This window comes from Ambystoma mexicanum, chromosome 2p (genome assembly GCF_040938575.1).
Source record: "Ambystoma mexicanum isolate Mex_15411 chromosome 2p, UKY_AmexF1_1, whole genome shotgun sequence".
Classification (NCBI taxonomy): Eukaryota; Metazoa; Chordata; class Amphibia; order Caudata; family Ambystomatidae; genus Ambystoma; species Ambystoma mexicanum.
Window position 1 is genome coordinate 1211932049 of NC_090923.1, and position 15718 is coordinate 1211947766.

The window sequence follows — 15718 nt, forward strand, 5'->3', positions numbered from 1 at the left end:
GCCACAACCCTTGTGAAACTATTCAGTGGCAGTCATTTACGTCTGATATAGATACTGCCCAGTGAACCACACATCCATATTCACCATTTATTTTGGACCCTTCGGCACTTACAGGGAAGATAGTACAACCAGACTTTAATATGGCCTCCACACCAGCTACAGTGCTTACGTTAGTTCTATAATCTTTCGTAAGGCTGTATGACAACATAAAAGATGAAATGGGGTATCATACAGGCCTGCTAAAAGAGGTCTTTAGAAAAAATACAATAATGATCTGTGTCACGCCTCGGCACCGTTCCACACTAAGACCCCGTGCTTTATACTTACCCCAGGTCCGACAGCGGAAAGGGACATTTGGCAAGACTATTGCGCTTCGCCGTTCCGGTCGGTATTCTGTGGCGCCATTCCTAATGAAGTGGAGACTGCCCTGGAGGCTTACGACTACCGCATCAGCCAGACGGTCTTCGAACTACGGTTCCCATGAAACCTAGGGAATCCGTAGTCCATGACATCACGATTGCCTCCCTCATTCTGCTCCACCTCCTCATTGATTTAAGCGGCTGTAACCCGGAGGACGCTGCTTCTGTTTGAAAGTTACAGCCGGCGTTGAAGTTCCGTCTTATCGCCTTGTTCCTGAAGCTTATTTGTATCGTCGTATGTTCCTTCATACCACGCTCCGTGTATCGAACCCTTTTCTGAAACCAAGGACTGCTTGCCTGCTGATTCTGTTCACTTATTGCTCGCCCGTGTACCGACTTGAGGATTGCTGTAAGGACTGCCTGCCTGCTGATTCTGTTCACTTATTGCTCGCCCGTGTACCGACTTGAGGATTGCTGTAAGGACCGCCTGGCTGCTGATTCTGTTCACTTATTGCTCGCCCGTGTACCGACTTGCGGATTGTTGTAAGGACTGCCTACCTGGTTCCACCCTTTAAGTGCACCTTGGGACGCCTTGCAGTTGTGCACCCACCCGGATCTAGTGCGTCCCTCGTTCCGCCCGGGAAAAGCTACCCAACTAACATTTCCCCGTTTATTATTTTACACTGTCGTTGTGTTCTGCATCCTGGAGTATAAGGGAACTTCGACTTCCTAGGGTAAGACCTTCAGTGCCCTTAATTTTGTTCTCCTTGTTATCTACACCTCTTAGGTTGTTTTCTAAATCCTTGTCTAGAACTCCAGGGGGGACCAGGGCATTGTGGGTTCAGGACACAGGGATTGGGTTGTTCCGGTATTATTCTGTCTTATCTCCACTTAGTGGTACTACTGTTATTCCAAGTGATTAATCGTGTGTTGTTTCTTGCAGCTGGGTCCGTGGCGGCGTGTTTCTCCCCGCTCTTTCGGGTGATCGGTCCCTCTGTCTGGTACAATAATCAGCAGTGGGTCATATCATCAGGAAGGTCGTTTTTTCCCTCATAGAGAGGAGGCTCGGGTGGAGGCTCCAACCCGAGCTTTTCAATCAAAGCACCGTCTCACCGGTTTGGCCTCCTGTCTTGTCCACTCCCGTTCGGTGAGTAACAGAAACAGAAGCCATGGAAGAGACGGACCCCTTGGTTGCTCTGGTCCGTTTGGTATCCGACTTACGGTCGGACATGACGGCAGCACATGATGCCTTGCACCACCGAATTGATGGTTTGCAACGCTTCCCCCCTCCACATACACTGGGGATAGACACGTCTGGTGCCACTGCTTCTGGTTCCGGTGTCTCTTCGGCCTCCACGACGGGATTCACAGCAGCCCCTGTTCTCATGGCTACACAGTTTCCATTGGCCCCGCCGGAACGCTTCACTGGCGATCCAAAGCATTATCGGACGTTCATTAATCAATGCAAACTGCACTTCCTTTGCCAGCCTGCAGCCTTTCCCAATCCGACCACGAAGGCGGCTTTTGTCCTCTCGCATCTAGGAGGGACGGCTGCAGCCTGGGCCAATCCGTTACTCGAGTCAAATAGCTTTGTCTTGTATGACTGTGATGCTCTCATCACTGCTATGAATAGGGTTTTCGATACCCGTTATAAATCCCAAGCTACAGACTTAGAGTTCCTGAACTTACGTCAGGGTACTTCTTCTCTGTTCACTTATCTTACCAGGTTCAATCAACTCGCAGCCGAGACTGACTGGCCCGAGGAGAAGAAGTCAACAGTGTTCTATAAAGGGCTGTCTGAAGAGCTGAAGGACACCCTAGCCACAGTACCAGTAGTCCCTATCGTATTCGGTGAACTTCTGGACTTGGTATTACAGATTGACGCTAGAAAGACTGAACGGAAAGGAGAACATAAGTCTACCACACCAATGCCCCCTCCCTTGGATTCTGTCAGTCTTCCTTCCTCTTTCCGGAACCTATGCAGGTGGGGGCCGTCCGAGGTCCTTTAACACCTGCACCACGGGAGCACCGGCGATCACATAATTTATGTATGTATTGTGGATCGGCCGAACACTTGCTAAGCGATTGTCCAAAAAGACCCAACAAAAAGGCGGGAAACGCCAGAACCCGGCGATAGATGGAGTCCCTACGCCGGGGGTACACTCTTTGGACTCGCACGAGGTCGCTTTTGCCCCAGTCAATCTGCCGGTAGTCTTTACCATGACTCCTGGCGCTTCATTCACATCCCTCGCCATTATTGATTCCGGGGCTACCGGTAATTATATGGACTACGATTATGCTGTAAAAAACAACGTACCAGTTCTGCCCAAAACTCAACCCGAAACAGTACATGCTGTTGACGGTACGTCCTTGATTTCCGGTCTGGTTACCCAGAACACGTCCCTGCTCCGGATGCAGACAGAGGAAGGACATGTGGAGACCTTATCGTTTGATTTGATCAAAGCTCCTCAGTTTCGGGTCATATTGGGAATCCCTTGGTTACGACACCATAACCCCGCTATCGACTGGGCAAACTGGGTGGTTCAGTTTCCTTCCTCCGTGTGCAATGAAAAATGTTTTCAGAACACAAGTGTGTATCCAGAATCATCCTCTCAGGCGTTGGTAGCGTCCATGTCAGTCATCGGGGCCGTTTCTACCTCTACGCACATTCCTTCGGAATACCTCTCCTTTCGGGATGTGTTTGATAAAGCGGGGGCGGATCGTTTACCACCTCACAGACCGTATGACTGCCCTATTGATCTGGTTCCGGGATCTAAAATCCCGGTTGGGAGAGTATATTCTCTTACCATACCCGAGGACAAGGTACTGAAGGAATACATCGACAAATCTTTGGTTACAGGGTTTATTAGACCCTCTAAGTCTCCGGCAGCGTCTCCCCTCTTTTTTGTCCCTAAGAAAGAGGGAGACCTTCGTCCTTGTGTTGATTATAGAGCATTGAATGCTATTACAATAAAAAATCAGTACCCCCTTCCACTGATTTCGGTCCTTTTGGATCAACTTGGTTCTTCTGTTATCTTTACCAAATTGGATCCCCGGGGCGCCTATAATCTCGTCGGAATGCGTGAAGGGGACGAGTGGAAAACGGCGTTTAAAACCCGGTATGGACTGTTCGAGTATGTAGTGATGCCCTTCGGACTCTGTAATGCTCCGGCCACTTTTCAGGCCTTTATGAATGACATCTTTCATGACTGTCTGGACCAGTTTGTTGTTGTTTACCTGGACGACATCCTAATATACTCATCCTCTAGCGAGCAACACACTGAACATGTACGCCTTGTATTACAACGACTTAGGGAAAACAATCTATTCGTCAAGGCGGAGAAGTGTGTATTCAGCTCTACTGAGGTCGAATTTCTCGGTTATGACCTAACCAATCAGGGCATCAGAATGAGTCGTTCCAAAGTTAAGGCGGTACTTGAATGGCCTGTCCCTGCCTCAACCAAAGCCTTGCAGTCCTTTCTAGGGTTTGCAAATTTCTACAGGCGTTTTATCCACTCGTTTTCGTCCATCTCAGCTCCTCTCACTGCTCTGACAAGCTCTAAGAAAACATTTCGATGGAACGAGGAAGCACAGAACGCCTTTGAGGCTTTGAAAGCTGCGTTCTCCACCGCTCCAGTGTTACAACATCCCAATCCTCACTTACCCTTTCTAGTGGAGGCGGATGCTTCTGGTTCCGCCATTGGGGCGATACTGTCTCAGCGTTGTCCTGACTCAGGGGAGGTCCATCCAGTCGCATATTATTCCAGAAAACTGACCCAATATGAACGCAACTACCCCATCACTGAAAGAGAACTCTTGGCCATTAAGGATGCCTTCTCGGAATGGAGGCACCATTTACTGGGTGCACGTCATTTGGTCACAGTCTTCTCTGACCATCGAAGTCTCCTGGCATTTAAATCAATGAAATGCCTCACCGCTCGGCAGGCCCGCTGGCATCTCTTCTTTTCCCAGTTCAACTTCACCATCACCTTCCGACCGGCCCGGCTCAACACATGTGCCGACGCATTGTCGCGTCTGGATCACAACCCGGGCAGTTCTGCATCAGACCGTTCTCTATTGTTACCTTGTAGAGTGGTTTGTGGCTGCACACCCCAGCCTTCACTTCGTTCCCTGGTCTCGGAATGGGTTTCCTCACATGCAGAGGAATGCTTGGCCCTCAATTTCGATGTTGTACAGGGATTGCCATACATTCAGGGTCGCTTATACTTGCCACCTGGTGAAGCACGTATCCGCGGCCTGGAATGGTCTCATGACTCATTGATAGCGGCCCACCCGGGTCAACAAAAAACTCTGGACTCTTTGCGTCGTTGGGCATGGTGGCCCTCTATGTCCAGGGATGTGGTTGACTATCTGGCCGCTTGTTCTGTGTGCGCCCAATGCAAAATCTCACGGTCCAAACCAGTGGGTTTATTGCAACCGCTTCCGGTGCCGCACAAGCCGTGGTATATGATCTCCATGGACTTCATAGTGGAATTACCTCCGGTGGACGGTTTTGATACGGTCTGGGTCGTCATTGACTATTTCACCAAAATGGCACTCTTTATTCCTTGTAAGGGTCTGCCTTCAGCACCAGCGTTGGCATCTTTGTTCCTCAAGAATATCTTCCGATTCTTTGGCCTACCATCCATCTTGGTGTCGGATCGCGGCCCACAGTTTACCTCGCGTTTTTGGAGAGCCTTAACTGCTTCTTTACACATTGACGATCGGTACAGCACTGCCTATCACCCCCAGACAGATGGGCAGACTGAGAGAGCCAACGCTACTTTAGAACAGTTCCTCCGTTGTCTGTGCCTACGCTTTCAGTCTTCCTGGTTATCAATGTTGTTGCCCGCTGAATTTGCCTATAATAACTCTTTGCACTCGGCTTCTGGGGTGTCACCTTTCTACGCCATGTATGGGCAGCATCCGCGATCTTTGCCTTTGGACCCTTCTGTTCCCTTGGACAATCCGGCAGCCCAGGCGTGCGTTCGGGACATCAAGTCCATCCACACGGCAGTTCGTTTGCATCTCCTTGCTGCCCAGAATAGGGCCAAGAAATATGCTGACCGGCATCGGAGTCCTGCCCCAACATACAAGGTGGGCATGAAGGTCTGGTTGTCGACACGAAACCTGAAAATCCTTGGTAAACGCATGCTTTTGCCCAGATTTGTGGGTCCCTATTCTATCACTGATATGATTAGTCCTGTGGCAGTACAGCTTTCTCTACCCGCCTCATGGAAATTACATCCGGTTTTTCATGTATGCCTCCTGAAGCCCTGTCCTCCTGCTACTCGCTTGCCACTCCGTCCTTCTCCCGTCCGGGTACAGGGCGAGGTTGAATACGAAGTGGCGGTTATCTTGGACTTTCGGCTACGCAGGGGTCGCCCGTTCTACCTAGTTGACTGGAAGGGCTACGGTCCTGAAGACAGGTCTTGGGAACCGCTGCATAATATACACTGTCCTAAGCTCCTGCGCTCCTTCCATGCGCGCAGGGGGTTGGTGCCGCCTTTGGGGGTGGATGCTGTCACGCCTCGGCACCGTTCCACACTAAGACCCCGTGCTTTATACTTACCCCAGGTCCGACAGCGGAAAGGGACATTTGGCAAGACTATTGCGCTTCGCCGTTCCGTTCGGTATTCTGTGGCGCCATTCCTAATGAAGTGGAGAATGCCCTGGAGGCTTACGACTACCGCATCAGCCAGACGGTCTTCGAACTATGGTTCCCATGAAACCTAGGGAATCCGTAGTCCATGACATCACGATTGCCTCGCTCATTTTGCTCCACCTCCTCATTGATTTAAGCGGCTGTAACCCGGAGGACGCTGCTTCTGTTTGAAAGTTACAGCCGGCGTTGAAGTTCCGTCTTATCGCCTTGTTCCTGAAGCTTATTTGTATCGTTGTATGTTCCTTCATACCACGCTCCGTGTATCAAACCCTTTTCTGAAACCAAGGACTGCTTGCCTGCTGATTCTGTTCACTTATTGCTCGCCCGTGTACCGACTTGAGGATTGCTGTAAGGACTGCCTGCCTGCTGATTCTGTTCACTTATTGCTCGCCCGTGTACCGACTTGAGGATTGCTGTAAGGACCGCCTGCCTGCTGATTCTGTTCACTTATTGCTCGCCCGTGTACCGACTTGAGGATTGTTGTAAGGACTGCCTACCTGGTTCCACCCTTTAAGTGCACCTTGGGACGCCTTGCAGTTGTGCACCCACCCGGATCTAGTGCGTCCCTCGTTCCGCCCGGGAAAAGCTACCCAACTAACATTTCCCCGTTTATTATTTTACACTGTCGTTGTGTTCTGCATCCTGGAGTATAAGGGAACTTCGACTTCCTAGGGTAAGACCTTCAGTGCCCTTAATTTTGTTCTCCTTGTTATCTACACCTCTTAGGTTGTTTTCTAAATCCTTGTCTAGAACTCCAGGGGGGACCAGGGCGTTGTGGGTTCAGGACACAGGGATTGGGTTGTTCCGGTATTATTCTGTCTTATCTCCACTTAGTGGTACTACTGTTATTCCAAGTGATTAATCGTGTGTTGTTTCTTGCAGCTGGGTCCATGGCGGCGTGTTTCTCCCCGCTCTTTCGGGTGATCGGTCCCTCTGTCTGGTACAATAATCAGCAGTGGGTCATATCATCAGGAAGGTCGTTTTTTCCCTCATAGAGAGGAGGCTCGGGTGGAGGCTCCAACCCGAGCTCTTCAATCAAAGCACCGTCTCGCCGGTTTGGCCTCCTGTCTTGTCCACTCCCGTTCGGTGAGTAACAATCTGGCCTTCTGCCAACCAAGATAATAATCAGATAACGGACTGTGTGGCGATTTCACGAACTTTAGAATCGCTTTAGAAACCGAACAGTTGTTTATGGGAAATGTTCAAGAACCAGACATTGCGATGATTATAATGGGTAGATAATATTCCAAACATCATTATTATTAGTGATCAATGCAATCCCCAGTCTCCGCAAACGGTTATGAAAGATGACCAAAAAGGGGAAAAACAACCTAAAAATCTTAAGAAGAGGAAAAAAATTGTTTTTATGAATGTTTTAAAATTATATATGGTTAAAACAACCTTTACAATTTAACTCTCACAAAATATAAAAATAAATCAAACATCTCAAAACAATAAAATGAATAGACATTGTATACCACCACTTAAATTGTAAAATTGTTCTTTCAATTCCATCTACCAATGTTAATAATGTAAAATCATTCTTTCAAATTTGTTCCAAGTTAGTCATTTTCAAACTTTAAAAAAGACCTAAAACAGCCAGGCAAATTGGTAAAGAGCGAACACTAAGATACAGACCCAAAAAAAGTTCACAGTCAGTAATTGTCCCCCACAAGTAAATGTCTAAAATACTTATAGAACTGAGAGAATTAGAGTAGACTAACAAATGCTTTGCCATTTCCAATTCATCCTTATTAGCAAAGAAACAGCAATATGCATTTTCCACCATTATCAGCCGAGGTCTATGCAATATGTCTTTGGATGGCAACAAATTCCATGTAAAACAAGCAAAATCCTCTCTGGAATCGCAATTGGGAAAAATAATCCGATATGGAGCAGGTTCCCCACACTTCTTATGCTCAAGCTTCAAATGATTTGGTGAGAAATCCATGAAATTTGTCTATGGTAATGCACCAGTCCAGTTTGTATAATGCATATTTCAACTCCACTGTATTTGCCAAAAGGTCCTTGGGTCTTTACCACTCCCTAGAAGTACACACTCACATAGATTTTTAAAAGATGACAGTATGGTCACGAGTAGAAGCCAATACACCAGCAATGTTTTCATAGATGGAATTAAAAATGGAGGATAACAAGCACCGATATAATGATAAGAGTTGCCATATAGCTCTTACTTTCAGAATCCTGAATCCCAATTCATACTGAATTGCCTCAAGGGGAGCAACAGACGGGATTCGCAGGACTTTACGCCATATCATGGCTTCCACTCTATCCAGCGTATCCAGAGTCCACAGTCTCAGTAATTCCACCCCATATACAATTTTGGGAACAGCTTTCCCCTCATAAAATCTTAATAAAGGGGCCATTGAGAATCTAGCATATTTCGTATTTACTCTAATCATTTGATTCACTAGTGCATTGGCTCTGAGGGATAAAATACCAATAATCTTAGTTTTCGGCGATTGACCGAATAGGGGGTAGCCAAGATATGTTAAAGCGTCAACTGACACTAAAAGTTCTTTATTTAAAAACATTGAAAATTAACTTTCTTACGCTCATTGAAATGTGAAGGATTTTAGTCTTTGCAGGGTTTATTTTCAGAAAAGGATCATTGGCAAAACCCTGAAAAGCATTAAGAAGTCTCTGCAGGCCAATTGGGGTACAATCAAAAAGTTAAAAGTTATCAGTGTACGCTAACCATATAAAACCGATATTACCTAGGTGGAACAAAAGAGGCTGGGCTAACATATTCCCCCACATCCGAGACATAAATTAAAGAGGCAGGGAGCCTATATGCATCCCTGCATAAAGCCAGATTTTGTTATAATTCTGCAAAAAAGCTGGCCCTCCCGATTAAGGTGGACTTGAATAGCAGAGTTGTCATTCCCCGACAAATGTCCCATGCCTCGCATCCCGGATATTTTGGAAGCAGTCAAGGGTGCCACCATTTACACCAAGCAAGATTTACGTGGAGCCTATCATTTAATCCGTATCAAGACAGGGGATGAATGGAAAACAGCCTTTAAAACTCCCTTCGGTCACTATCAATACAGAGTCGTGCCTTTTGGGTTGGCAAATGCACCAGCTAGGTTTCAAAGATGTATGGATCATTTATTTGCAGATATGTCTCTTCATTTCGTCATCATCTACTTAGATGATATCCTGGTATTTTCCTCCACATTAATGGACCATATTCGCCACGTGAAGGAGGTGCTTCATCGACTTCAACAGAACCATTTATCATGCAAAATCAAAAAGTGTGAATTTCACAAGTGTAAGGTGGCATATCTGGGTTCCCTCCTTTCAGATCGAGGGATTGAAATGGATCCAACTAAAGTCTCAGCGATAATGGCTGGCCCAAACCCAATTCCGTCAAGGAAATACAGAGATTCCTGAGATTCGCCAATTTTCATAGATGTTTTATCCCTCATTTTTCTGATCTTAAAAAGCCTTTGACCTACCTACTTAAGAAAGGGGTCCCTTTTTGTTGGTCTCAGGAGACACAAATGGCATTCCACAGTTTGAACAGACTGTTCACTAAAGCCCCTATTTTTATGACACCAGGTCAGCGCCGGAGATTCATCGTGGAGTCGGATGCTTTGCATGAAGCCTTGGGAGCGGTTCTACTTCAACTTGACTCCCAGAATGTGGAAAGGCCAGTGGCATACATGTCTAAGACTTTGTCTCCAGCTGAGATTAACTGTACTGTACGGAGAAGGAACTGTTAGCCATTAAATGAGCATTCGAAGAATGGCGACACCTCCTCTTGGGCGCTCAACATCCTATAGAAGTCAGAACAGACTACCATTATTTCCGGGCTCTTTAGTATGCTCAAATCTATAATAGCAGACAAGCCCGGTGGGCTCATTTCTTTTCACCATTTTGTATTATATTCACTTTTATTCCAGGAAGAGTGAATCTCAGGGCTGACACTCTATCTAGGAAAGATCCAACCTCAAAATCACTTTTCAAATTGGAAGTTATGTTTCCAAAGGCAGTTTTTGTGCCTGTGGTACATAACTTCTTACAGAAGGTTGAAACGCATTCCAGATCTTTGGAAATCACCCACCCCGACTTAATACAGAAACATAATCTGACAAAGAATAAAGATTGTTTTTTCAAAGACCAGATGGTGTTTGTCCCGGATGTTATCCTGCAAAAGGAAGTCCTGAGACTTTGTCATGATTCTCAGGCAGCGGGACACCGGGGTTTTGGGAATACACTCGATTCAATACAAAGATACTTTTGGTGGCCTTCCGTCAAACAGGATGTACAAGACTACATTGCCTTCTGCGCCACTTGTCTCCAAACAAAGGTCGCTAGATGCCTTGTGGTTGGAGAATTGGTAAGAATGAAACTACCCATCAGACTATGGCAAGTCATTTCGACCGACTTCATAGTGGATCTGCTGGACTCGAAGGGTTGCACTGCCATTGTGGTCACCATTGATTCTCTAACTAAAATGGCACATTTCATTCCCTTGCCCAATGTTCCTTCTGCAGCTCACATGGCTCGAATTTTCTTGGATCACATATTTTCCCTTCATGGTTTACCTGAAACGATCATATCTGATCGCGGTCCACAATATAACTCTAATTACTGGAAACAGTTGTGTAACATCCTGGGGATTTCCCGCGCCCTGCGTTCTGGTTATCACCCGCAGACTAATGGGCAGACTTAACGTTTGAATGAAACCCTGGATATCACGGCTCCAAAGTCCAGGTGCAGGAGTGGGCCGAACCAACTACCCCCACTACAGTCTGGGCACCTGCAAGTCAATGCTCACACAGGCCTCTGAGACCCCAGCAGGGAAAGAGGGTTAGGATCTCGTTGGTTAGATAGGTCTCGAACAGCGGGTAACCAGATAGAGGGTTAGGGAAGGGAAAGTGGACAGGCAAGGGAACATATGGGAAAAAAACAACAATAATATTCACACAATTCCCCCCCCCACATTCACACAGTGCTTTACAAATCGCTTTTGATACAAAAGAGGCACTTAGTTGTGTGGGTGAGTGTTGGCCTCCTGCCTGCGCACTCTCAGGTCCGGAACTCGGAGCAGTTCAAATGCTGCAAGAGAGTTTTAGTATTAGCGACCTGTGTTACTTCACATAGGCACAATACAAACCATAAAACACACAACAGTGAGGCATGCCACCTCTGGGTTTAGTTAGTGCAAGCACATGCACATTCAGGGTTAATCCGCTCACAGAGCGTAACAGTGTCCAAGAACTGACGAGAGCTGAGCGCCCGATTACGTTAAGGGATTCAGAACGTGTGGCCCAAGTTCGCCGCACGTGGCTTAAAAAAATACGATCCATCATGCTGCCAAAGTTTTGCCGCACGTGGCTTGAAATCAAAAGCACTCCATGCTGCCCAAGTTTTGCTGCACGTGGCTGTGCTCAAAAAGCTCTCTGTGCTGCCAAAGTTTGCCGCACGTGGCTGAAAGTAAGTTGGGTAAATAAATGCTGCGCGCGTTAGTCTTAATGCTGCATGCGAACCAAAACCGCGTTGCTTAAATACAACAGAACGTGGTTGGAGACTTAGCTTTGCCCTCAGCAGGGGACCTGATGTGGCTGGGCGGTGCCCCCTGCGCGTGCCCCGTAGAGGGTTGGAGCCCCCAACGCTTTCCTTTCGCTTCCGTGGTCTCCCCCTGTAGCTGCGCGTCTAATTCCCCTGTGCGCTTGTTCGCCGGGAGTTTGCTGCACTTATCTGCTATGAGCAAGGGGCCGGAATGCTGGTTCCTTGGGGCATGCCCCTCGCGTGATCCCCGTCGGCAGGAGCTCTGGTGGATGTGTCCATTCCGGTCGGGAGCTTAAGCACAAGCCCCGTGCCTTTGTCCTTTGCGCGTGCCCTGGAGGCTGCTGGGAATCGTGGTCCATAGGCTTTTCTGCCTGCAAAAAGGACAGAAAAGCCTCCTATAAGGCTGGAGGCTGTTCCTTTGGGTTTGTCTTGTTTTGGGTTCCTTTCTCCTGTGCCTGGGGCTCCTCACTGAGCCCTGATTCCCCCTTATAACACCCTGTACCCTGACAGTACTCCCCCCCCACCCCTCCCACCGCACGGGAGGGCTTGAGCTTGTGCTTTTCAGGGTGATTTTCATGGAACTTTTTCACCAATCTAGGAGCTTGCACATTACGTGCTGGCTCCCAGGAACGTTCCTCGGGACCATATCCAACCCAGTCCACCAAGTAATACAGCTCATCAGGGCGACGCTGTGAATTCAGAATGGCTTGGACCTCATATTCGGGATGCCCTTGCACTATGATAGGTGGTGTTTTTTTTAGTGTGAATGGATGGTCGGGCAGGTTTCAATAGGGATACATGGAAAGTGGGGTGGATTTTCATTTGGTGGGGTAATGCCAGCCTCACTGCCACTGGGTTGATTACATCCGAAATAGTAAAGGGACCTAAGAACCTTGGTTATAATTTGCGAGGTCCAGGTAGCTTTATATTTCGGGTAGACAACCAGACTTTGTCACCTTGTTTATACTGGGGCTTTGCACTTCTTTTTTAGCTGCGGAATGCTTATATGATTCTTTTGCAGCACTTAGATTCACCTGGATATCCTTCCAGACTTGTCGTGCATAAACCTGATGCCCAAATAGGGTAGGAAGGTTTGTTGGATGATCACTATATTTTGTGGGTAATACTCGAGGATGGTATCCATAGGCACCAAAGAAGGGGGTATGCTGGGTGGAAGTATGCACCGTATTGTTGTATGCCACTTCTGCCAACCACACATACTGGACCCATGATGTCTCAGTGTTTGCCGCATAACAGCGCAGGTATTGTTCCAAACCCTGATTCACCCGTTCGGTTTGACCATCCGTTTCTGGGTGATAACCGGATGATAGGCTAACCTCCATTCGGATTAGTTGACAGAATGCTCGCCAGAATCGCGAGGTGAATTGAGGGCCTCTGTCCGTGATAACACGTGTGGGCAAACCGTGTAGAGGAACTACATGGTGTAGGAACAAGTCTGCCAGTTCACCCGCAGTGGGAACCCAAATACATGGGATGAGGTGGCTCATTTTCGTGAGGGAGTCTACAACAACTAGGATTGAGGTGTATTTTTGTACTGGTGGTAGGTCTACAATCAAATCCATTGTGATTGTATGCCATGGAGTTGGTGGAGTCGGTAGCGGCTGGAGTAAACCCACCGGTTTCTGGTGACTAGTTTTTTGCCTACCACAAGTGCTACATTCCATTACATAGACCCGTACATCACAGAGCAACGTTGGCTACCAGAAATGTCTGGCCACGTTCTGCTGGGTCTTTGTAATACCGGGATGTCCGGCTAAAGTGGTGTCATGGAACCAATGCATAACTTCCTTTCTCAGTGCTTGTGTTGGTAAGTATAAAGCTTTAGCATAGTACGGGATACCGTCTACCAAAGTGTATTGCGGACCTCTAGTGCACCATTTCTGTAATTCTTGAGTAGACATGTTTTTTAATACATCATCAAAGATGTTAGGTCTACCCACTAGTCCAACTATCCGGGTAGCTGGAACTATTGGACGAGCCTCACTAATGCCCTTATCTTCTGGTTCTGGATATCGAGACAAGATATCAGCCTTCATGTTATTGGTTCCTGGGCGATACATAATTAGAAAGTCAAAACTTGAAAAGAACATTGCCCACCATAATTGACGGGGGCTTAGTGTTTTTGCGGTTTTAATGAATTGTAAATTCTGAAGGTCGGTCATGACAGTGACCGTATGATGAGCTCCTAACAGTTAGTGTCGCCACTCGTCAAACGCTGCCTTCACCGCTAATAGCTCTCGGTCGGCTATGGTGTAATTAATCTCTGCTGGTAACAACTTTCGGGAGTAGTACGCCAAAGGATATAGTAACCCTGTTTTGGGGTCTCGCTGGGATAAAACTGCTCCCAAGGCATAGCTCGAGGCGTCGATTGCTACCAAGAATGGCTGCTCAAGTCAGGATGTCGTAGCACAGGTGCAGACGTAAAGGCTGATTTTAACTGCTGAAAACCTTGTTCGTCAGCTTCATCCCGTACAAACACTTTCCCTTTCTTGAGTAACGGTGTAATGGGTGTCACCAGTTCAGAGAAGTTCTTAATGAAACGCCGGTAAAAATTGGCGAAACCTAAAAAGGCCTGAACCTCTTTTACAGATGTTGGAGCCGGCCAGTCAACCACTGCCTGCACCTTTTTCTGATCCATCTGCACCCTAGATGGAGTCAGGAAGCACCCTAAGAACTCTACCGTGGTACGGTGAAACTCGCATTTTTCGAGTTTAGCAAATAGATTGTGTTCCCGAAGTCGCTGTAACACTGTCCTGACCGGTTTTAATGTGTTCCTGCATACTGGTGGAATATATCAATATATCATCGATATAGACCACAACAAAAACATCCAGGTATTTGCGTATCACTTCATCAAGAAAGTGCTGAAACGCTGCTGGGGCATTACGTAACCCGAATGGCATCACCTGGTACTCGTACAGGCCGAATTTGGTTCTGAACGTTGTTTTCCATTCGTCTCCAGCCTGTACTCGCACCAGGTGATAAGACCCTCGAAGATCTAACTTGCTATACACCGTTGCGTTTCGCACTTGATCCAGCAAAACCGGAATCAACGGCAAGGGATATCGATATTTTACCGTAATACGGTTGATTCCTCTGTAATCTATGCATGTTCTCAAGTCACCCGTCTTCTTCGGCACGAAGAAGAGTGGCGACGAGACAGGCGAGTTGGAATGTCAGCTGAAGCCGCTTTTCAGATTGGTATCAATATATTCTTTTAGATGTTCTGTCTCGGCCTCAGTGAGGGCATACACACGACTACAGGGTAGTACCGCTTCAGGTTCTAGGTCTTTACGGCAATCAAATGGCCGATGGGGTGGTAGCGTTTCAGCCGGTTTTTTGCTCAACACATCCTTGTACTCTTGGTACTCCGATGGCAAGTTATTGAGATCTGATGTCTCTACAGTGGTGACAGTAGGCTCCAGTACTAAAGACATGGACTGGACTACTGCTGTACAGTGTGAACGACAGTGTGGAGAGGACATGGAAAATGCACCCTTGGACCAATCCACGAGGGGATTGTGTTTTGAAAACCATGGTAAACCCAAGATTACGCCAAACTATGGCGCTGCTATAAGATCAAACCTGATTTCTTCTCTATGATTCTGTTGACTGTGGAGTGTCAAGGTTTGAGTGCAATGAGTTATGGGGCCCGAACTCAAAGAAGTTCCATCCACTGCCCTTACTGGTTCTGGTGTCCCTTTCTTACACAAGGGCACTCCTAACTTAGTAGCGTATGAAACGTCCATGAAGTTACCCGTGGCACCGGTATCTAAGAGTAAAGTCACCTTGACCTCCCGTCCCAGGAAGTACAAGAATCCTGGCATAGTGACGTGGGGGGCATAATTTACAAAGTTTGAGACTGGGGTAACTTCTTTCCCTAGGCTCGGCTGTAGTACCCCTACAACCGCGGAGCCGAGGCGTTTCCCTGCGCTTTAGATTTTGTAGGGCAGTCCTTGACGAAGTGCCCTGTGGTTCCACAGTACAAACACAGGCCCTCCTTACGCCGCCGTTCCTTTTCGTCCTTGGTGAGTGGACCCCGGACTGTCCCGATCTGCATCGGCTCGTCCCCACCTGACTTTTCCGGGGTACGAGTCATGTGGGTGTGATCCAACCTGGCTATTGGACGAGA